The sequence below is a fragment of the Chelonia mydas genome, chromosome 3 (assembly GCF_015237465.2).
Source record: "Chelonia mydas isolate rCheMyd1 chromosome 3, rCheMyd1.pri.v2, whole genome shotgun sequence".
Classification (NCBI taxonomy): Eukaryota; Metazoa; Chordata; order Testudines; family Cheloniidae; genus Chelonia; species Chelonia mydas.
The window spans coordinates 55,281,231-55,306,589 of record NC_057851.1 but is presented as its reverse complement, the minus strand read 5'-3'; the positions used below and the strand labels follow the sequence as shown (position 1 = coordinate 55,306,589).

At 41.9% G+C, this 25,359-nt stretch overlaps 1 long non-coding RNA gene across 1 annotated transcript; it reads right to left on the bottom strand.

The window, feature by feature from the left end:
- Positions 1–1,191: 1,191 nt before the first annotated feature.
- LOC122465335 lies at positions 1,192–25,347 on the bottom strand. The gene is made up of 3 exons (XR_006290084.1): positions 25,228–25,347; positions 4,279–4,384; positions 1,192–1,910 (listed from the first exon to the last, which is right to left on the bottom strand). It is a non-coding gene; the product is annotated as an uncharacterized LOC122465335 (long non-coding RNA).
- Positions 25,348–25,359: the final 12 nt, after the last annotated feature.

The following is a 25,359-nucleotide window of genomic DNA, read 5'->3' as shown; positions in this document are numbered from 1 at the left end:
CAAGGCATTCATAGAATCATAGTGAAAGTTTAACAATACAGGAATTCCACTGCCATCAGTAAGGATTGTAAAGGTGGAGAGAATGTTAACATATAATTGCAGCTTAATATTTTATAGAACAAGAGACAAAATTCCAATACAAAATAATTCCTCCACAGCCAGGGATTTCTTATGGTTTAAAATGAAAAAGTTTCAACAAGATTACACTGATAAATATACAGAGGAACACATTTATATTAAAGTCATAAATAAGACTCACTAACAGCTAGAAATGACAGAAAATAGAGTGCTTTAAATTAAAAAAACTTTATACTCATAGCAGTCTGTGTTCTTATGTAATATAAAACATTTTCATAGTAAACAAAAATTAATGAAAATCGTTAAAAATTTCATGTGATAGGATTTTTTTTAAAGTCCAGAACATTCAACAAAACAGATTATCATCTACATACAAGGTTTATCATGCATTTAGTATGGCACTATATTTGATATTGTCATAGCTTCCAAATATCCATAATTTTGAAGGTCTTGGAACATTAACTATTTGGTCCATAGAAACATTACAAATAAGACCCAAAGAATGGGAGAGGTTGAACTTTTGTTCTCTTAACAAGTCAAATACAAATTAAATTAGGTTATTTATGCCCAAGAATAGAGTGGATTCTGCATGGCACAGTGGTTTTAACAAATTTTAAACATACAAAAAACACAGGGCCAAATTCACAGCTTCACCCTCAAGCTACAAAGGATTTGGAAAAGCTCACTGCAAATTTCCATATGTCATGGCTTCATATTAGATGTGTAGTTAGTCGCCCATTAATTTGCATCATCTCCAGAAAAGCAATGGAAGGCAGTGTCATCTAGTGGTTGGAACACAATACCAGGACTCCAGAAAGCTGAGTTCTATTCCCAGCTCTGCCACTGGTTTGCTGTGTGAGCTGGGCAAGTCAATTGCCCTGCATAGGTCTCACTTTCTTCATCTGTAATACTGGCAAAGTGTTCCTAGATTTTAGGATGGAAAATGCTATTATGAATATTAGTGATAATAATGATGTATTCTCACATACCTTTGTATCACTCCAGCAGGCAAACCCTCAACTCAAAACCTTGTGAACAAATGCAAAGAGGATTATAAGTATTGCATTCTTCAAATGTGAGGACTGGATACAAATTATTAATGTAAATATTAAATGCATGACCCATTAAAAAGCATTCTTCTAGCAAATTCAATCTTTGGGGTCCCAAGAGCCAACAGCATACAGATTGTATGAAAACTAAAACATTAATAATGTGGTGCTAAAGGCATGGTGCTTAGTGGATTTGCCATGTGGCCTAGTGGCTAGATCAATGGACTAGTACACAGGAGACTGGGCTTTATTCCTAACTCTGCCACTGAGATTCAGGGTGACCTTGGACAAGTCACTTCATGCCCTTTCTCAGTTTCCTCATCTGTCAAACAGCAATAGGGATACTTGCCTCCTACATAAAGTTCTTTGAGATCAACTGAAGCACTATAAAAGCTAGATATTTATATTAATAAAGCAGATCTATTTACAGAAATGTCTACGATAGACAAGGGTTTAATTGTATTTTTTTTATTTGATGATGAGGAACATATTCTTTAAGCAGCTTATTCTTTGGCTGGCCTGAGAATTCTACTTTATTTCCATTTTGCTGCACCTGAATTTAAAGTTTATTGAAATGTCATATACAAGGTACATTACTATATCAGGTACATGTAATGCTCAAACAATTAAGGTTGTAAACATTTTCACTAAAGAGCAACCCTCTGTTTCAAATACAAAGCACAACTTTCCATAGGATTCTGGAATTTTGGGCTGAAGTTATTCATGCTTGGTCTCTGTCAAAGACTGTCACTTTCGAGAAAGTCTGAGCAATAATAGCAGATTCTGAACTCAGCAAAACAGGAAAAAAAAAGAAAAAAATTACACCCAGCACATTGTCAGTGTATATTTTCAGACGCCAAACTGGACGGGCTCAGGATAGGCGTACCGATGTTTGCAACAGTCTCACCCAACCCCAGCCCCTACGCTACAGCTTGCAAAGGGCCCTACATACGAGCTGGAGACTGTTTTGCACATTGCTTGTGTCAGCGTATAGGAGGCATGAAAGCCCCCGTAAACCATCTGGGAGAGAAATCTTTTGGTGCAGGCAGTGGGCAAACTTACAAACTAAAAAGAGAAAGCAGATGAAGAATGGAGGAAGGGGATACAATATAAAAGCAAAGTGATCATGATGGTGGCCAGCATATGCATGTGGCTAGTTCCAGGTCTTTTTAAGTTTACTTTTTATTATATTATAAAAGTTTAATTTTAAGGCAAGTGATCTCCACCCTACCTCCATCCCAGACCTTACATGCTGCTTGGCTGGAGGAAACCATCACGCTGCAACATGGGAATAGATGGGGCCCCAGAGAGGGGTGAGTGAGATACGCCGAGGACTGGTGTGGAGGGCAAGCCTGGGACTGGCAAGTTACTGTCAGTAAGCTGTGAAACCCCAGTTTCCTCACTTTCTTGCACCAACCTATTTTTCCCTGCTCCTCATCTTCTTTCCTCCTATTTGTTCGTGGGAGAGGGAGACTGGCTGAGGGGGTACTATCCTGAGCAGAGCTGGTGAATTCTACACTGAACCTGGGCCCAGAGAGCTACAAAAGATGGTTGGGGAGGCCTCACTTTGTTGGCCAGGTAAACCAAGGGCTCAATCTGGCCCTGAGTTTGCAAGGGATTCAGCCAGTTAAGAGCTGGAATCACAGAGCTAAATTCAGCCCTGGAGTAAGCACACAACTCCTACTGACTTCAATGGAAGTTCTACCTGGTTACTCTCCAAGGCTGAATTTGGGCCAGGGAGTAAAATATAAATATAACTGAGGATGAGTTAATAAAAGTTTGAATACCCATTAAATAATGCTCCTTTACTGCAAAAGACAGTAATCCCAGGGTTTCTAAAATTAACGAGGGTAATGTTTCCTTCTGTCCTCATCTGACTTCCAGAATAATCTCATCTCACATTACTGATGAATCCTGAAATGCTGGGACTGTTCCTCCTGTGTATATCCTTTACAGATCATTTCTAAAGATACACTCTGTATCTTGAGTTCTGCCAGGATCTACTATGCTTATCTGTTCATTCCTTTCACTCTTTAATGTGCAAGATACCCCCATGGCAATATGAAGGTATCGATTTAGTCAGAAAATTGTTTTATTTCACTTAAATGGCTACTGTAGGCTCAGGTTTATTCTGACTTTTGCTCCTGGTGAGAATAAAACCAAATACTTTCCTAAAATACTCTTTGATTTCCTAGTTGCTGATTTTAATTTATATTTTTAAGGGCGTCTAGCACTGATCTCTCACAGAACTCTCATTATTGTGTCACAGGGCTGGAAAAGAAGAGAGATTTTATTCCATCTCATTTTCTGAAACTAATCTGCTCTCTTCACATGCCTACTGGATTTTTATAACCTTTGCATGCCTCCATTTCTACCAGACCTGACCCCTTGCCAGGCTAACCAGACTTACTGCGAAATAAGGTTTCCTGTCACATTAAGGTACAGCTGTCATCTTTCCTTAACCCTCAGTGCTGTAAACAAGAAGTTGCTGGCAAAGGATCATAAACAGAACTATAATCTATGTGCCTTAATTTTCCACATGTCTGGCCAAGAAAGGTATCTCTCCATGACATCATTCCAGCTCATCCATTTCCCTGTCTCTTCAGCCCTACAAAGCTTTTATCCTCCTTTTTATTTCTTCTGCATCCATTTTCCTTACATCCCTTTGAATAATTTCTCTGTACCGCTTTGGTTACCGTAGCCCAGCAATGAGTCATGGAAACTCCTTAAGACTTGTCTCCTTCTATTTATTCTACCAGCCATATCCTGTTATTTGTCTGCCTCTCAACTGTTCTTGTAACTGGACACTTTCTGCTTGCCTTTACAATATTATTTTACTTGCCGAACTTTTTCATTTTGGAACATGCAATCCCATCACTACTCCTATGTTTTTCCTGTCCTTAATTCTCCAGTCTGTGCTGACAAAAAGAAGCTATACTTAGAGATATTAACAAAAAAGCATCTACCTGCACTAGTGTAACACAGTAACTGAATTAGTTTGAACTGGCCTCCAAGTAGTGCTTTAACTCCTAATTATTAGCCCCTGACTTGTCTCCCTTCCGTGTTACCAACACTGAAATCGCATATCCCAAAGGGCTGCAAAGGAGTTTTAATTTAGTCCCAAACTGACATTACCATGATTTCTGTTTACCTTGAAAACTCATTATATCTAGCTTCCTCATCTGGAATCTGTATCATTGCATCCTGCCAACTCAGAAGCCAAAATAAGGGTTGAATTTGGGAGATCCTGCTTTCCCCTGTAAAGAAAGAATTAAAAAAAAAATTGGAAGGGAGGAGAGAAGGTGCTGAATGTTAGGTACCCAGGTTTGAAATTTGGGCTTTTACTCTGAGTCAGTAATATCCTAAACAGACAGAACTCTAAGAATTTCTTTCTGTTGCAGAATGTGAGGTTTGTTCTAGTTCTTGACACGGTAATCACAAAATAGGATAGTATTGGCAATTACAACTGGTGGAAAGATTTTGAAGTGATACATGTGACACATACACATTATTCCCATTAGAGACAAGGAAAGTTGTATGTCTGTGCATTCAAGGGCAGAATTTAGCCCCCACTGAAATTTAAACATGCTAGGTACAAAATTGATAGTTGAAAAATATTCTGAATTGTACATTTGTGATTTTGAACTAGAGGTCAAAAGAAAGCCACATATTAGTCCAAAAGCCAATTTCTTATCTTTAGTATTTATATATGGTACATTACAAAGTCTGCCTTTAGGTCTAGGGTAAAGTTTTCAAAAGTGCCTATGTTTTTTTTTTTGTTTTTTTTTAAATGGAAGACTCATAAGTGCCCAATGTTGGTAGGCAGGCCTCTGTGGATCATTATGTTGTTCAGAGGTATTTTGGAAATATTCCTTGAGTCGGAGACGTCGAAAATAGGATTCTAGGTCACCACAGAACTGTATCATGTTCGAGGGGGTGGAGGGGCAGAAGGAGAGACCCCGAGATAGGACAGCTGCTTCTGCTGGGCTGAGAGTATAGTTGGATAGGTTAACAATATTGCTGGGTGGGTTGAGGGAACCATTGCTGTGGCCCCTTGTAGCCTGTAGTAGTTTAGAAAGTTTAGTGTCCTTTTTCTTTTGTAGAGAAGTAAAGTGTGCGTTGTAAATGGCTTGTCTAGTTTTAGTAAAATCCAGCCACAAGGAAGTTTGTGTGGAAGGTTGGTTTTTTATGAGAGTATCCATTTTTGAGAGCTCATTCTTAATCTTTCCCTGTTTGCTGTAGAGGATGTTGATCAGGTGATTCCTCAGTTTCTTTGAGAGCGTGTGGCACAAGCTGTCAGCATAGTCTGTGTGGTATGTACAAGATCTCTATCAAGCATTCTTACAACTACAATACCCACCTGCGGAAGTGAAGAAACAGATTGATAGAGCCAGAAGAGTTCCCAGAAGTCACCTACTACAGGACAGGCCTAACAAAGAAAATAACAGAACGCCACTAGCCGTCACCTTCAGCCCCCAACTAAAACCCCTCCAACGCATTATTAAGGATCTACAACCTATCCTGAAGGATGACCCAACACTCTCAAATCTTGGGAGACAGGCTAGTCCTTGCCTACAGACAGCCCCCCAACCTGAAGCGAATACTCACCAACAACCACATACCACACAACAGAACCACTAACCCAGGAACCTATCCTTGCAACAAAGCCCGTTGCCAACTGTGCCCACATATCTATTCAGGGGACACCATCACAGGGCCTAACAACATCAGCCACACTATCAGAGGCTCGTTCACCTGCACATCCACCAATGTGATATATGCCATCATGTGCCAGCAATGCCCCTCTGCCATGTACATTGGTCAAACTGGACAGTCTCTACGTAAAAGAATAAATGGACACAAATCAGATGTCAAGAATTATAACATTCATAAACCAGTCGGAGAACACTTCAATCTCTCTGGTCACGCAATCACAGACATGAGGGTCGCTATCTTAAAGCAAAAAAACTTCAAATCCAGACTCCAGCGAGAAACTGCTGAATTGGAATTCATTTGCAAATTGGATACTATTAATTTGGGCTTGAATAGAGACTGGGAGTGGCTAAGTCATTATGCAAGGTAGCCTATCTCCCCTTGTTTTTTTCCTACAAAACCCCCTCCAAGACGTTCTGGTTAAACTTGGATTATTGCTGTGCACATTGTAAGATGAGCTATTGCCAGCAGGAGAGTGAGTTTGTGTGTGTGGTTTTTGGAGGGGGGTGTGGGGGGTGTGGGGGTGAGAGAACCTGGATTAGTGCTGGAAATGACCCACCTTGATTATCATGCGCATTATAAAGAGAGGTTTCAAAGAGGGATGGGCTATTACCAGCAGGAGAGTGAGTTTGTATGTGTTGGGGGGGGGGGGGGGGGGGAAGGGTGAGAAAACCTGGATTTGTGCTGGAAATGGCCCTACTACTTGATGATCACTTTAGATAAGCTGTTACCAGCAGGAGAGTGGGGTGGGAGGAAGTTTTGTTTCATGGTCTCTGTGTGTATATAATGTCTTCTGCAGTTTCCACGATATGCTATGCATCCGATGAAGTGAGCTGTAGCTCACGAAAGCTCATGCTCAAATAAACTGGTTAGTCTCTAAGGTGCCACAAGTACTCCTTTTCTTTTTACGAATACAGACTAACACGGCTGTTACTCTGAAACAAATCTCTCTGCTGTTCATGTCTGCAATCGGGCAGTTAACACTGCAAGTTTTCAGATTAGCATCCACAACTAATTCTTGTGGGTGCAAAGCAAATATGCAATTATTGGGCGGGGGGTGGAGGACAGATTTTCAAATTGGACCAGGAAAAAAGAAGGATCGGATCTTTGACATATGCCTGTGTAGGAACTCTTAGAAAAGGGAAATCTTGAGTAGAAGTAGAGAGGTTATTTCACCTCTGTATTTGGCACTGGTGCTACCACTACTGGAATACTGTGTCCAGTTCTGGTATCCATAATTGAAGAAGGATATTGATGAATTGGAGAGGGTACAGAGAAGAGCCACAAGAATGATTAAAGGATTAATCATGCCTTATACTAAGTGATAGAATCAAGGAACTAAATCCATTTAGCTCAACATGATTACACTCTATAAGTGCCCCCATATCTTTTAATAATGATCTCTTCAATCTAACAGAGATTATAAAATATGATCCAAGGGCTGGAAGCTGAAGCTAGAAAAATTCAGACTGGAAAGAAGGTCCATACTTTTCAATGCCAGAGTAAGTTGGAGCCACTTACCACGGTGGATTCTCCATCACTGAATTTTAAAATCAAGATTGGCTGTTCTTCTAAAAAGCTATGCTCTAGGAATTATTTTGCTGAAATTCTATGGCCTGTGTTACACAGGAGGTTAGACATATTATGACAATGGTCTCTTCTGGCTTTGGAATCTATAAGATTTACCCCAAAGGCATTGTAGTTTCTGTGAATTCCAACAGACTAGGCTTTTTCCTTTTTTTTTTTAAACTTAATAAAAAAAACTATCTGATTTTATTTTTTTTTCTAGCCTTCCTTCCTTAAGACATTTTCTGTCCATTAGTAAGCTAAGCTCTAGGAAAACTATAATTTTATAGGTTTCAGAGTAGCAGCCTTGTTAGTCTGTATTCACAAAAAGAAAAAGGAGTATTTGTGGCACCTTAGAGACTAACCAATTTATTTGAGCATGAGCTTTCGTGAGCTACAGCTCACTTCATCAGATGCATACTGTGGAAATTGCAGAAGACATTATTATATACACAGACACCATGAAACAATACCTCCTCCCACCCCACTCTCCTGCTGGTAATAACTTATCTAAAGTGATCAAGAAGGGCCGTTTCCAGCACAAATCCAGGTTCTCTCACCCTCCGCCCCCCCACAGACAAACTCACTTTGGGCGCCCAGGATTTCCAGGTTTATGGATCTTGGGTAGTAGATAGAATATCCCAGGTCGGGGTTCCAGGGGTGTGTCTGTGCGGATTTGATCTTGTGCTTTTTCAGGAAGTTTCTTGAGCAAATGCTGTAGTTGCTTTTGGTAACTCTCAGTGGGATCATAGGGTAATGGCTTGTAGAAAGTGGTGTTGGCGCCCCATCATCTCAGGCATTGGCACCCTGACAGCAGGATTGTCTGGCTATGTAGACTCCCTCCTCAGACCCTAACTACCAGCACTCCCAGCTACCTTCGAGACACCACTGACTTCCTGAGGAAACTACAATCCATCGGTGATCTTCCTGATAACACCATCCTGGCCACTATGGATGTAGAAGCCCTCTACACCAACATTCCACACAAAGATGGACTACAAGCTGTCAAGAACACTATCCCCGATAATGTCACGGCTAACCTGGTGGCTGAACTTTGTGACTTTGTCCTTACCCATAACTATTTTACATTTGGGACAATGTAGACCTTCAGATCAGCGGCACTGCTATGGGTACCCGCATGGCCCCACAGTATGCCAACATTTTTATGGCTGACTTAGAACAACGCTTCCTCAGCTCTCGTCCCCTAACGCCCCTACTCTACTTGCGCTATATTGATGACATCTTCATCATCTGGACCCATGGAAAAGCAGCCCTTGAGGAATTCCACCATGATTTCAACAATTTCCATCCCACCATCAACCTCAGCCTGGTCCAGTCCACACAAGAGATCCACTTCCTGGACACTACAGTGCTAATAAACAATGGTCACATAAACACCACCCTATACCGGAAACCTACTGACCGCTATTCTTACCTACATGCCTCCAGCTTTCACCCTGACCACACCACACGATCCATCGTCTACAGCCAAGCTCTGCGATACAACCGCATTTGCTCCAACCCCTCAGACAGAGACAAACACCTACAAGATCTCTATCAAGCATTCTTACAACTACAATACCCACCTGCGGAAGTGAAGAAACAGATTGATAGAGCCAGAAGAGTTCCCAGAAGTCACCTACTACAGGACAGGCCTAACAAAGAAAATAACAGAACGCCACTAGCCATCACCTTCAGCCCCCAACTAAAACCCCTCCAACGCATTATTAAGGATCTACAACCTATACTGAAGGATGACCCAATTCTCTCACAAATCTTGGGAGACAGGCCAGTCCTTGTCTACAGACAGCCCCCCAACCTGAAGCGAATACTCACCAACAACCACATACCACACAACAGAACCACTAACCCAGGAACCTATCTTTGCAACAAAGCCCGTTGCCAACTGTGCCCACATATCTATTCAGGGGACACCATCACAGGGCCTAATCACATCAGCCACACTATCAGAGGCTCGTTCACCTGCACATCCACCAATGTGATATATGCCATCATGTGCCAGCAATGCCCCTCTGCCATGTACATTGGTCAAACTGGACAGTCTCTACGTAAAAGAATAAATGGACACAAATCAGATGTCAAGAATTATAACATTCATAAACCAGTCGGAGAACACTTCAATCTCTCTGGTCACGCAATCAGAGACATGAAGGTCGCTATCTTACAACAAAAAAACTTCAAATCCAGAGTCCAGCGAGAAACTGCTGAATTGGAATTCATTTGCAAATTGGATACTATTAATTTAGGCTTAAATAGAGACTGGGAGTGGCTAAGTCATTACGCAAGGTAGCCTATTTCCCCTTGTTTTTTCCTACCCCCCCCCCCCCCCCCCCGGCCTTCTGGTTAAACTTGGATTTGTGCTGGAAATGGCCCACCTTGATTTTCATGCACGTTGTAAGGAGAGTGGTCACTTTGGATAGGCTATTACCAGCAGGAGAGTGAGTTTGTCTGTGGGGGGGCGGAGGGTGAGAAAACCTGGATTTGTGCTGGAAATGGCCCTTCTTGATGATCACTTTAGATAAGCTATTACCAGCAGGAGAGTGGGGTGGGAGGAGGTATTGTTTCATGGTGTCTGTATATAATGTCTTCTGCAATTTCCACAGTATGCATCCGATGAAGTGAGCTGTAGCTCACGAAAGCTCATGCTCAAATAAATTGGTTAGTTTCTAAGGTGCCACAAGTACTCCTTTTCTTTTTGCGAATACAGACTAACACGGCTGTTACTCTGAAACCTTTTCTTTTTATAATTTATTAGGCAAGCTTGAAGGCTCTTTATTGCAGTGGTCACTTTAATACCCAGCATAACACTTTTGCTGTCTAAAGACCTACTCCCCAGCTGCTTTCAGGATATCATCAGTCCTGGCATTTATTACCACTCTCTTGCTACTGGTATAGTACAGCATGCGCATAGCATTAATCTCTGCTGATTTCAGGGCCAAAGTGAGTGCAGAGAACAGAAGCAGCAGCCTGACAAAAGCAAAAAAGAAACTGGTGCTTTCCTTCGGTGTCAGCTCAATGGCCCACCTTTAGCTTGGTGTCCAATTAAAGGCGAGGCGAAAAATAAAAGTGGGTAAGTTGTCTTATTTGTGAGCTAAGGGGAAAATAGCTTTTTCAAGAATTTTTGTTTATAACTATTATAGATCACCACAGGCTGATATATCCCATAGTGCATTTGACCACCTCCATTTCAGATATAGTAACTTCAAAAAAAAAATGTATGATGAGAGTGTTTTTCACGAATCAGCACTGGGTGATGTTTGCATTCACTACAACTGAATGTATTTGATGCACAGATGGTCTGTTCCAGAATCCATGAAACAGTGCTGTTTACTGATGGTTTGAACCTTTCAGTCTGTTTGTAGTGTAGTGAGAGAAAACCATCCTCAGCACAAGATGGGGAGAAGCCAAGAAAGAGCATTTCACGGCTTTTAGTTGGCCACTGGAGGAGGCTATGAAACAAAAGGCTGCTTAAAAACCACACACACAAAATGGGCAGGGACACTGGCACAAATTCTATGTTCTTTATATGGCTCCACCAGTTCTACCATCAGCTTTAGAACCTGTGTTTTTAAAATGCCCACTAACCTCAAGGAGCTAGGACAGCAAACAGAAAATCAGAAATTAGCCCTTTCTCCCCAAACCCCAGGGAAGTTTTTTCCCCCCTGTAATAAATGAACAATTTAAAATCTGGCCCAAAGTTAGCACCAATTGTTTGAATGTAAAGGCCATTGTGAGGGTGGTTTTCAAATGCACGAGCTGCCAACTATCTCCAAATGATCATTTACCAGCTGGGAATTAGCAGACTGTATCATGTTCTGGTCACACCCTTTCCTCAGAAAGGCCTGTCTATGAGATTTGCAGCCAGTCTCTAACTCACCTGGGTCATTCAGAGAATCTTTCGTAAGTATTTAAGAGCATGCTCTGTTATCATAGGCTTGGAAACATACATCAAAGAAGACTGTCTTGCATATTAGATGAAAGTATTACTACATGTAAAGATATTGAAGGCTTTATCTTTGTTTATTAGTTACGGACTTTGTTTACCAGTTACTAACACAACTTATGCAGCACGTTATTGGACTTAGAGGCATTGGCCGTGACTCCTTTATGCTTTCACGCTTTAATATCTGAATTTAGACTCCAAATCTAACACAATAGCTCTTCAGAGGACAGTTTAATTTCTCACAATTTTTGTTAAAATATTTACCAACTTTTTCAGAGAAATTTTAAAGTAATCTTTTGGGTTTTTTTTGACCCTAATGGTCTCAAGTTGTTTCATTTTCCTTTAGCTAAAGAAAATGAAATAGCTTTGTTTGTGTTGGGTTCCCCCCTGCCCATGCCGTTTTAAAATTATAAACACATGGACACAAAAAGAATAACTCCCTTAATTTGTCTCAACCAAGGTTAGCTGCACAAAAGAAAAGATGAAATTGGAGAACATCCACCAGCTACTTCCATTCTCCATTGCTGTTTTCCTGGCTCCCTGACAACTCCACTTGTCCTATGATGAAGTGGGACTGTTCTTAATGTTTCCTCTGAATACTGTATGGGTGCCTCAGTTTCTCCTATGCGTTTCTTAAGTCTCTAGGTGGTGGGATAAGGGGGTGTAATTGTTGCAGAGAAAAGGGCCAGTGTACATAAATGGCCAAAACTCTGTCTCCTGGCAACTGATGGCCTGGGCCCTTGCCCCCTGCAAGGTGATAGCTAAAGGGTTGGAGAACAAAGGAATCCGGTGCCGTCCTGGCCCGGGAAAGGGACAAAGCCCAGAGGAGGAGGGGGAGTGGGGCTGGCTGGGGACATGGAGTGAAGTGCAGACATGGTTGTCTGGCTCACTGCCTCCCAAAATGGACCCAGCTGAGCAGTCCTGTTCTCTGTACCTACAAGCTCCGTTTTAGACAGTATTCCTGTCATCTAATAAACCTCTGTTTTATGGGCTGGCTGAGAGTCACATCTGACTGCGAAGTTGGGGTGCAGGACCCCCTGGCTTCCCCAGGGCCCCGCCTGGGTGGACTCACTGTGGGAAGCGCACAGAGGGGCAGAGGATGCTGAATGCTCCAAGGTCAGACCCAGGAAGGTGGAAGGTGTTTGCCCTGCAGACAGACAGTCTGCTCACAGAGAGCAGACTTCACCAGAGTCCTGACTGGCTTTGTAGGGAGCAGTTCCAAAACATCGCCCGGGGACTCCGGGACACCTGCATCTACAGCTCTTCACAGCCTCTCATCCCCGCCCCACCAACCTCCCTGGGGTGCATTAAGGTTGGGCAGTAGGTGTCCCACTAGCACAGACTAGCTGCAATGTGTTGGACCGGAGCTCTATTTTGACGAGCCTTAAGCGGTTCACAAATACAGAAGCTGTCTCCCTGCTGGAACCACAACATCGGCTTCTCAGGCAATTTTGCCTGCAGCCTTCCCTCTTTCCCTTCCTCCAGCTCAAAATAGGGATGAGAGTAGAGACTGGAACATTTGCATCCATGGTTGCATGAGAAGAGATTTTGATTTGCAGGCAGCTTTTCACTTTGGCAAACCTCCCGCCATTCTCTAAGGGGGATGGGCATGGGGATGGGGTGCTTGCCTTCATCCAACAGACCTTACCAGGTCCTTCAGACTGGGACTTTAATTGCTCAGACTTAATATGTCCCAGGAGACTGGGGCATGAATGAGCCTGGCATAGTGGAGAGGAGGTGTACACATTTCTCAGGGAGCAGAGCTGTTAATGTTGTGAATTTTAATAAAGGCAAGACCTTAAACTGAAAGACAGACAATGATTGCCTCTTTGCTGTTGTAGGTGAAGAAATGGGCACTCCAAATCAACAGCTGCTCTTCTACCCCAAAGTTTATTGGCTTTCATGTGGTGTATAAAGGGAGGTACTAGGGTGGAGAAAGTGGAGAACCACTGCAGCAAAAAGACTTGCAGAATATTTTCTAATGTGACCCATGGGCTGCCAGCTGTACTCCCTGCATCACTTGGTAAAAGGGAGAGAGGGAGAGTGCGGAACGACTCTGGGTAACTTTCTTTGTTCCAGCGCCATTTTTCCTTTTCTTTTTTTTTTTTTTTAAATTTACATATAGACCCTGCATTGTCCGACCATCTTCACAACATCAAGCACTTCTGGGTGCTTGTTCTGGTGGGCCGAAGGAGTGATTAGGAAAAGGCAATTGTTCTTTTTTTAAAAAAGAATGAAGTCTAGTAATTATCCAAACCTCTTTTCTACCAAGTCAATTCCCTTAAATCCTTCAATTTGCCAGCTTTTTACATTTGCCCTGCCAGCTGTCAGGAACAAGGACTCGACTTGCAGCTGCACCTGCCAAGTGTCCATGTAGCCTATGAGCACAGCTGAGCCACAGCAGGGCCATCTGATTGAGCTCTCCACCCAATTGGCTGAGGAAGTTAGAAGTCTGCTCTTAAGCCCAACAGCTACATCTGATCTCTGGCTGTTCAGTAACATGCCTGCAGCTGCGATCTCTCCTGTGCGTGCCTTGCTCCTGTCTTGCCCAGTCTCCTTCAGCCCTGCTAAGTTCTTGACTACTAGTTCCAGACCTGTGGCTCTGTATCCACCTCTGACCTTTAGTGCTATTCCTGGCTTCTGACTCCAGCTCTGAGCACTAGACTTCTCTGCTTTTGCACTGACAACTAGGCAAGACTGCCCTAGTTCCAGTTTGTAACATGAACCATAAGACACAAACAGGACCAAGAAGTACAGAGACTGAATCTAAGAAACATTTTCTGAACACTCTAATTAGGTCCCTGGACACAAAATTAGCATCAAACCACATATGCTATATTTCATAGACTTTCATCTTGTTAGTACACAATATTACTGATAGAATCAATCAGAACATTAAATGTCTCAAACCATATATGGCTTTGAACACTCATATGTATACATTTGCATAAATGAAATCATTTGAAACAATATGAACTGTGTTGAATAAGACCATTTCTCCTACCGAGCACTTTGTTTTGAGTTTGGATGATGTGCAAAATCAAATCACAATAGCTTACATTAAATCTTCCAGTAATGGTCTTCCAGTGCTGTAAGCCCAGAATGACAAATATAATGATTAGCATTTTAAAAGTTCAAATACATGCTTTTTAAATTTAAATTCAAGTAGGACTTGCAGATTTTAGTCAGCTGAGAAAGAATATATTTTTGAAGTGGGTGCTATGTATAGGAAAGAAAACAGATACTGACACAGGATATATGGTTGAATTAGATGCCTTGGTGAATTAGTCCATAGGGAAAAGATTGGTTAAAATAAAATTCTTCCCAGTACTTCCCTCAAAATCATGTTAACACACCATACACACTTGCAGGCTAAGAAAAGACCTACTCAAAAAAAAAAAAAGGAAGATGGAGTGCTTGTAGCCTCTAATATTCTCACAAAAATCAATTTTTCAAGACATATTGAAGCGTTTCCAGAGATAAAGCCTGTTGGGAAACTGAATTCACATGTTGTGCTACTTCAAGCTTTCTCTTTGTGATTATGAGACGAATAATAAGAGGTAGTTTTGGTGACCAATAGGGTGTATTTTTAATGTCCCTTTATTATATATTTTAAGGAATTATATTTTTAACAATATTTTAAGGAAACCAGTAAAGAATAAATAGACTGTGTGATAAACTAAACTATTATATACTTGAGTGGAACTAGTATGAAAACTCTGTCAGATGATATTTCTAATAAGTGTTTAGGCTAAACGTATACATATCTGAAATAGCAGTATAGGTAAAACTAGCTTAAGGATAAAAGAAAAAGGATTACTTGTGGCACCTTAGAGACGAACAAATTTATTTGAGCATAAGCTTTCGTGAGCTACAGCTCACTTCATCGGATGCATACTCTGAAACCTAGCTTAAGGATATATTTTAGTAAAGTGACATACTGCAGACTATCAGGGCTGGATGAAGGCACAGGTACTATAGGCATGTACCTGGGGCACCTACTCCTGAAGTCAGCCTCAGGTTTCATTAAAAATAAATAAAAAAGTTAGCCCTCACAATTGCAAAGAAAAGCTTGAAAATGTAACTAAAGCATAACCAGCAAAATGAAGTGACGTCTGCCTGGATCTGCAGACAATCTGAAACAGTATCCCGGAGGGCTGAACAGCGTATCTATCGCAATGAGTTAACTCTGAAACCACATCTCTGGGGCAGAGCATTCCTGTCAACACTGCCCCAATTGAGGATTCTGTGCATGCATGGAGGAGGGATGGGGGGACCTCACTGGTGCCAACCCAGTGTCTCTCTGAAAAGTGATATCACCAGGACTCTGTCTCCCACCTCACCACTTCTGAATCCTCTGCCCAGTAGAGTAGGGTCTGAGTTGTCCTGAGCCCTCCTGAAGGCAAGAAGTGGCGGTTTGTGGAAGGGATAGTCCTCCCCAAAGAGCAGTGGTTGTGGTAGTGGCCCCACAACAGTCCCTACCACGAACTCCCCATGCAAGGGCAGGGCAACATCTCAGATACTCCCTGGGAGGTAGGTGGGTATTCTTAGGGCTCTTGAGTGCTTCAATCCAGTCTCTTAAACAAATACATATAGAGGGTAGACTATTACAATATTTAATGTGCTACCAACCAATGCATTTAATGTTTCCCACCATCTTGGTTTAATTTCTTCTGAGCTGTAAATGGAATGTACTGTAAGTTTGTTTTCATTATGTAATATTCTATAAAAAGTGATTTTTGGGAACTATGTAGGTCAAATTCCTCCTGGTGCAAGTCCACAATCAACTGACTTCCATGGAAATAAACCATGGAGGTGGCTGGGCCTTTATGTTTAGTCTAGTCATTGATATTGTATTTTGAATTCTCATATTTTATACTTTTCATTCTGCTTTGCTGCTAGTATGAGAAAGTATTCTGTGGAATTCATGAGGATATCATGCTTAGCTGTGTGAAAAAGCAATGCATTAATGTCTGAAGAAGATTAGGGACTTAAAGGAATGATTTTTCTATAAATCTTCTCTCTGAAAAGCAGCTACTATATAAAAGGGAATTACTACAACACTTAATGATTTTGAGATAATGTATGGTTTGTTTTTTCCCCCAAAGTCAACAGGAGCTTTCAGATTTGGACTGTAGGGAAATTATTATGCCCAGTATATGATAACAGGATAAATAAACTAAACATTGATTTCAGTGGGATAATGTTCCCTGAAGAGGAGATAAGAATTAGATGCAGTATATTGCCTTTTCATAAGGCTTAATTTTCAAACATAGATGTCTACCTTTAGGCACATACTCTTATAGACAAGTGTCTATATTTATTCATTTAGCCAAATACTTGTATTAGACACTTGTGTTGACTTAAGTTTCTAAATATGGATTTGGGTGTCTAATGTTGGGTACCTACATTTGAAACTTGGGAACTGATTCATGTTGGTCTTTATTACATTCTGGAATGCAGAAAATTGCATCCTTTCCCTTCTAAGCATACCAAAAAGGCAAGATGCACTCAAGTCATGATAAGAGGTGCATTTTAAGTGTACATATATAGGCCTGGCATGAACAAGGAAAGAAAACAGAAGTAAGGAACAGAGATTAACAATGGACAAAGCATAAGCTCACAAGTGGCCCTGTCAATAACATGTAGTTAGTAGGTAAAGAAATAGTAAGAAGAGTAGAGTAATGTGTGGTAAGCTTGCAGCTGCTGCTTTGCTTAATAGCATACTTTCCAGCTTGTGAACAGTTCACAATCTGTACAAGGAGTGGTTACAAAAATTACTAGACCAATCAAAGCGTGTGATATGAGTGACAAAGCTCTGTCCTTGTCTTGGTGGGTCCCGCATTTCCTGGCAGATTTTGCTAGCCTCAGAGGCTCACTGTGACCCTCCACATAACCCTTCTCTCTCTAGAGACAAGGGTCACAGTCTACTGAACCATTTTCATCATAAGCCAGCGAGGGAGGTGAGGAGAAGCTATCCTCCCTTGCACAGTCTCTGTCTCCCAGTCTCAGTGATTAATTGGGGGGTGGGGGAGGCAAAGTGGGGAGCCCAGCCCGCCCTCTACTCCAGGCTCCAGATAGTATCAGCTATGGTAGCTGACCTTTTAGAAACATGACACGTACAATTTCCTGGGCTACTTCCCCACAGCAACCCCCACTTCCTCAGGCTCCACTTCACCCTTACCTCAGGGACTCCTTCCTTGTGCCTGATATGGTGTGTACTGCTCAGTCTCTCCAACAGTGCAACTTCCTCCCACAGCTCCTGACATCCACACCCACCTGACCAAGTGGGAGGCTTTTAACTAGTTTCAGCCAGTCCCTGATTGGCTTCAGGTGTCCCAATCAACCTAGCATTCTCCCTGCCTTCTGCAAAGTTCTTAATTGGCCCCAGGTGTCTTAATTGACCTGGAGCAGCTGCCATTTGACTTATCCTGGTACCAGGGATTTGTTTAGCCTGGAGCTAATATATCTGGCCTTGCCCCATCACAATACATAAGCAGATTCATGATTAAGTATGTCGCTGTGCAGTACATCCTGATCAACTCAAGTGTAATTTGACTCTATGTCAATAAAGAAACCCCAGTGAGGAGTCTGGAGTTGAAGTGAGTTCTTGGATTGCAGAGAATTGGATGAAGTGTTCTCTCAGAACTGGAGGAGGTGTTCTGGATAAGATCTCAGAGGAAATCCCAACAACGTACCATCATAGATCCGAGTGAACATCCCTTCCTGGCCATCCACTGAGAGAAATTCAAGCCTCTGTGCTCTGGATTCCTAGGGGTGTTTCAAGCTCCTAGAGCCTGAATGAAGCCCAGCTACTGCTCAAATCTCAGGGTCCATAGGCACACTGTCAGGGTTCAGATCTTTTATCTGGCAACCCCCTCCAAGTTTTGAAACCCACTATCCAACCGCCTAGCCCTGCTGGGTGGAGCACTGACCCTTCAGACCCCCCAGTACTTAAAATAGACCCCTCTCCCAGAACTCCACCCAAAAGGTATGAAGCTTCTGGTTTACAGTTTAACTCAGGGGCACACAGTAGTTGTGAAGCAGTCAACATACACACATGTTCAGTCTATCAACTTTATGCTCTTTATATTTAATCATGTAAAGCACAGGAGAGTATAGAATATACAAAATAATTAAAACATCCTAAATGCAATGTCCCTCACTAGATCACCCTTCTTTTGGGAGATCATCTGTGCTCCATCTATCAGGCAGGCAGGGTCCTCCACCTTCTTGCCTATCATGGGACTATGTAAACACTCATTAGGTACTTTTTAGTTTGCACTGGCACATGTTGGACTGCTCTATAATTCACCATGTAGACCAGCCCTTAATTGTGCAAAACTAAATGTGAAAATTTATGCCTATTGAATCTGGATTTCGAGATCTGCACATTTCCTTTATTGTTTCTTTTAGCTATTTTGCATTTATATACACTATTTCTTATGTATTTATAGACCTGGAAGGATACACATAAGAATGGCCATACTGGGTCAGACCAAAGGTCCATCCAGTCCAGTATCCTGTCTACCGACAGTGACCAATGCCAGATGCCCCAGAGGGAGTGAACCTAACAGGTAATGATCAAGTGATCTTTCTCCTGCCATCCTGACAAACAGAGGCTAGGGACACCATTCCTTACTCATCCTGGCTAATAGCCATTAATGGACTTAACCTCCATGAATTTACCTAGTTCTCTTTTAAACCCTGTTATAGTTCTAGCCTTCACAACCTCCTCAGGCAAGGAGCGCACAGTCAACCTGTGGAACTGTGTGAAGAAGAATTTCCTTTTATTTGTTTTAAACCTGTTGCCCATTAATTTCATTTGGTGGCCCCTAGTTCTTATGTTATGGGAAAAAAAATACTTTTTCCTTATTCACTTTCTCCACACCACTATATATATATATATATATATATATATATATATACACATACATACACACACACACACACCCCCTATCCCCCCTTAGTCTCCTCTTTTCCAAGCTGAAAAAGTCCTAGCCTCTTTAATCTCTCCTCATATGGGACCCATTCCAAACCCCTAATCATTTTAGTTGCCCTTCGCTGAACCTTTTCTAATGCCAGTATATATTTTATGAGATGAGACCACATCTGTACGCCGTATTCGAGTACACAGAATGGTTCTCTTTGGCAACTTGCCACATGCCACAAAAGGAACCTCAGCATTTGATTCATATAAGTGGAAAGAAACAAGAAATAAAGGATCGATTCTTAACTTTTTCCATGACTGTTCACTCTGTTTTTGGCAGATTTTACTGTTGTGGTCCACAGTGCTCATTAGATTTAAAACCCTCTCCATAGTTTTGACGCAATCAGTACAGTAAGACTGACCTGTAGCTAGAATGATTTTTTTTTAAGTTGTTAGTATGGATGTTTGTGGCTGAGCAACAGCCATTGCTGTTCTCTCAGTACTGGGGATGATCATGTGACAAAGAAAGAAGTCTTTATAAGATCAGGAATATTCCAGTTCATTGGGTCCAATTAACTTGAGGATTTCTGACCAAATAAAAATTGAACTACTTAATGCTCTAAATGTGAATACATCAACATTTTTCCTTCATTAATTAGGAATAAAATGCATTGGCTTAGGAAAACTTCAATAATGCTCACTAGCAGAGACTTTTTGGAATTTTTATCTTCAATACAAAAGGTTCCTCATGTCCCACTAGATAAATTATCCCATTAACCACAATTATCTGGTATAAACTACCACTACCTGAGTTGGCCTTCAAAGTCATCATTTCTAATGTTCTTCACACCTACTCTATCTTGTATTTGGTTGGTTGGAGAGCCTATGCAACATCTATCCACTTTTACTTTGCACATTAGGTTTAACTTCTACTGTTCTGAAGGTCAAGAAAATTATCTAATAAGATCTTTTTCCAACCTTTGTTCTCTTGCTTTGATTTTCTGATATTTTCCTCACAAATTCAGCTGTAGATGTTTTCTTGCATTGTCTCTTTCCATTCGTTTTTTTAATTTCTGAAGTCCCCTGTGCAGTCCTGTTTTAGAAATAAATGAAGTAGCTCCTTTTGGAACTATTATACTGCTTTGGTTTTGCCCTTCTGTTACTTAATGATATTAAAATATAGATTAACCGTGCTACAGCATATTTGAAGGCTTCACTGCAAGTGAAATCCAAGAAAGGAATTGGTAGTGTTGTGTCTAAGAAATACTAGTGAAAGCCAACATTTTCAAACCTGGGAGCCTAAAGCAAGGCTCCCAAATATACGTTTTAGCCTCATTTTTGAAGGTGCTGAACACGTGCAGCTCCCTTTGACTTCAGCAGAAGCTGGGCTTGCTCAACACCTCTGACTAATCAGACCACTTCTCTAGGTGCCTAAACATGGCTTCAGATGCCTAACTTTAGGCACCTAAGTTTGAAAAATCTGCAGGGAAAAAGCTAACTGCATTAAGAAGCTGAATTAAATGGCACAAACAAGATTGAATAGGGTGACCAGATAGCAAGTGTAAAAAATCAGGACTGGGGGTGGGGTAGGAGGTTAAATAGGTGCCTATATAAGAAAAAGCCCTCAAAATCAGGACTGTCCCTATAAAAATCAGGACATCTGGTCACCTTAAGGTTGAAAAATATGGAAAGTCACAAATCACTCTACAACTACACTCTCACAATTCAGCCAGCAGGAGTGACCAAACAAAAACAGCCTCCCCTCAAAAACAAAAACACCAAACAAAATCAACAACCCACCACCACCCAACCAAAAACTGCACACAATTACATCATTATTGGGCGGAGGGAGGGGAGAACCCAATCTCAGGGCAGGACACTGACCCAGCTATTTCCATATTTCGTTCAACACTCTTTGGATGTCACATACTCCACAAGGAATGCTTCTACATTTTTATGCTCTAAAACCACATGAATGTAAAAGAAATGTAAATGGGGGAAAACCATTTACCCCCACATATGTATTCTTGAGTAAAAAGTCTTCTCGTATCCAACTTTTCTGCCGATTATCTACAACTGATTATGACATAGAAAAAACCAAACAGGGAGACATTATTGGAAGGAGATGAAAACATCTTACGGAACAATTGCAGCCTGTAAGCACCAATGTTCCCTCTAATTTTTGACAGGCCGTGTGCGCAAACTTTTCTTCTGTGCAAATTGTTGTGCTTCTGTGCAAATTTTTGTCTGTGCTGTGTTTTGCCGTGTGAATGGGGTTTAGGATCTGTGTGTGTGCACACATACGCACAGCTTAGAGGGAACAGTGGTAAGCACCATACTTTACGTCACCAAAAGTATCAGCTTTCAAAACTTTTTACAGCCTTTAAGTATCTAGGTTTTTCTTCTGCAGTTGACCAAAAGAATTATACCCTGCTTTGCAGATACGGTCACCCATGCATTTCAATAGCACCTTAATTTTTTTCCTCTTTGCAAAATCAGCTGATTTAAAACTTAGAAACTAAACTATCCAGTATATTGCAATTTTAGCAGTCCCTAACCAGATGAAGGACTTATGACAGAGTTTTGTTCTCATGAAAGGATATTTCCTACCTCCTTTTGGGAGCCAAACAACAATATGTATTATTATATATCATTATTATTTTATTTTCCCTTAGGCTACAATACTTTGACAAGCAGCCCACCCAAGTAGCTGGGCCAGGTGCTGGGCAGATGTATTGGGATAGGTGAGGAGCAAATCCCCTGATCAGGCCATGAAACAGCTGTGGAGCCACTCCACAGAGCTTGCTCCAGGCCAATAGCTGAAGAAGGTCCCCTCCAATCTCTTCTCCCACCCTCTCCAAACACACAATGGCAGGACAGAGAATGCACAGTTGTGTGTCCCCGACTCCTCTCTCAGCTTAAACTTGTTCCACCCCCTCCTGCTCCCTGTGTACTACTACTCCCTTCCTGACACACAACATATGGGGGATGTGCTTCTCCCTCCCCGCAACCCTTTTATGTAGCACATCTGCCCTGGTACTCCTGCATGGTGACCTGCAATAGCTGTAGAGGTGGCAGGGGCTGGATTTTAAGGGTTCTTTGCCTCATCAAGACAACTCAGAAAATGAAAGTCTTTTTCCTGCTTCCTCCCACTCCAGTCCTTGGGGACAGCACGTCCTAATGTGGATATAATTGCAGGACCAAAGGAATCTGCATTCTCTTTTAATCGTCATTGTAAGGTGATGGGACCCAAACAGTGGCCAAGTTTATCATCTTTGTTCTTAGACGGACACACTCTCAGTTTGATTCTTGTTGACCACAGTTCTTAGAAGTACTCCCGTCATACTAGTAACCCGATTTTCAGATGTCCTGAGTAACTGAACTCACTATTCCCATTAACCCATGTCTTCCCCCCTCCCCACCTTCCCCCCAGGTACTAAGATATTGATTTTAATTGCCTATTAGAGCATTGGGTATCCACATTTTTTGTCATTAATTGCTATAATGTAGAACCAGGACCACTCCCCACCTCTCCCCTCCACTCCCCACTTGTGCAACCACATTTACTGTCATGAAGCTATTGCTCTGCAGATGTACAGACATATTTTTGTTTTTAAAATTTTTAACTAGCCCATACAAGTTTACCTCATATGCCCTTCTATTCCTGTTAAATAACTCTTCCAGGCTACACTGCATGAAAAGGGCAGAGGGTTTGGGTAAGAAATGTTGTTGAACTGAGATGTCCAGAATCCAATCAACTATACAGCAGAGTACATGGCCAAAACACAGTTATATTAGCTTAGGGACTTGAGACATGTGGCTCAGTTTCAGCAATACTTTAGAAGACATAAGGAGACCAATGAAACAGTGACAGTGTTTCTGATGAGTCATTGAAAGATTATCCAGTGCAACAGTGACCTTTAAAACTGATCAAAACCCTGAAGGCCTCAAAGTACTTTCCTCTGTTGGCAAGCAACAAAGAGAACAATGGCACCAAAAACCTCAAGAACCGCGATCTTTTATCAGATTTAAGAGTACATATAAGTCAGTCTAAGATGTACAGGCTCATATTTAAAAAAGACAAGTACTTCAATTCATACAGGGCAGTAGAGATTCGAGTGCCACACACTCACAGCTTCTAGTCAGTCACACCTCTCAAAGATTCACATCTTTCAGGTAGCCCATGAGTGCTAATCCATATCATATGACCTCAATTTTCCATGGAAGGTGATCAACCAAACAAAAGGAAATCTAAATCATCTGCCTTCTCTGGGTCTCTGCTGTTTCTAACCTCAATATCTGATGTTTAAAAATCAATAGTTCCTCGGGGCAGGCACTGTTCTTAATGTGTGTCATACAGTACTGCACACATTTTAGAGTTTTAAGAAGATCCTGATCCAAAGTCAATGGAAAGACACAATATCTGAGTGCTTTCAACTAGTGCTTTAAGTGACAGGACTAATAGCTGTCACATGTGACTGTTTCTCTTCCTTCCTCTCCCTGGGAAAAATTGCGTATGTATAATTATATAGAAAGTGAAAAGATAAGATTCCAGGAATAAGAAAAGGAGTACTAGTGGCACCTTAGAGAGTCTCTAAGGTGCCACTAGTACTCCTTTTCTTTTTGCGAATACAGACTAACACGGCTGCTACTCTGATTCCAGGAATGCCACATTGTGTGTCATTCTGAAGCCTATTATGACTGTAGAGTCAGTATGAAGTGATGGAAACAGCCATAAGTATGCGTGAGAGCTCTTTTTTGTTCAGAATATCACCAGGTTCAATCATCACTGGGTTTTGCAGTCTGTTATTATCCAATTTTAAAGTTTTCAGGCATGAATTGTATCCGGGTATGTACAGTAATAGTAAAGAATATACTGTATCTATGCCATGCCAAGAGTCCTAGATCATTGTGATATCAGAGGTAATGCAACCAATCACCACCCTTACTCCACAGCTAATAGTTTCATTGGATACTGCACAGACAGTGGATTACTTGGTCCAGATACCACAGTTCTTCAAAACCACCCATATAACACAAATCAGCAGGCACAATAACCCAAACTTTGCGCCTCAGGGCAGCAAACACAACCCTCATTCTCTACTGCACAAATCATAAATGTTACACCACAACCCCTACATAGGTACAAATCAACACAAGACAACCAGCACACACAGTAACGCCAAACATCACTTGGAAGGTTATACTATCTGTATTGGTAGTGTGAAGTGATGGAAACTGCTACAAACATGGTTTAGAGCTCTTTTTGTTCAGAATATAACCAGGTTCAATCATTCATAGTCAGTTGCCATCTGTTTTGAAAGTTCTCAGCAATTTTTGCTTTTTCCCTTCCACTTTTTAAAAACCACACATGCCTTTATGAATTACACCCACGTCACAGCATAGGCTTTCAACTACTAGTATATATTTTATATTCATGCTGTGTGTTTTTATTCAAAAAGGAAAGATCAGAGACAGTCACCTTGCACTTGGGACAGAACTTGGTAAAATCTGTGATTACTTGAGTTCCTACAAGGTTTTTGTTCCACAGTCTTGGACCACCCCTGTAGCAGGGCAGGACTCACCCCTGCGGCACCTCCTGCTGGTCACCCAGGGAATTAGCATTCCAGCCTCCAGAGTGCCCTCCGCAGGCTGGTGTCCCACTTGCTGCTGGGCTCCAAGTCCCTCCTGGACCCAGGTGCCCCTTTCCTCGGGGTTCTGCCCCCTTGCAGTACCCCACACAGATCTGGGTCTCCCCTCCCCAGGGAATCCCCAGCCCTCTACCCCCACCTCACCTCAGTCTATGGCCACTGCCAGTCATCACCTAGCCCCTGTTCCCTGGGGCCAACTGCAGTATAAGCACCACTCATCATAGGCAAGGGGGGTTTGGACCTGCTGCCTTTGGCTGCCCCCTGCCACTTCAGTACCTCGTTGGCCTTACTCTAGGCCTGAAGCCTGGGAGGTTTCCGGGCCAGAGATCCCCAGCTCCGCTCCACCTCAGGTACTCACTCAGCTTCCAGGCAGCCAGGCCCTTCTCCCTCAGCAAGCTAGAGGGAGAG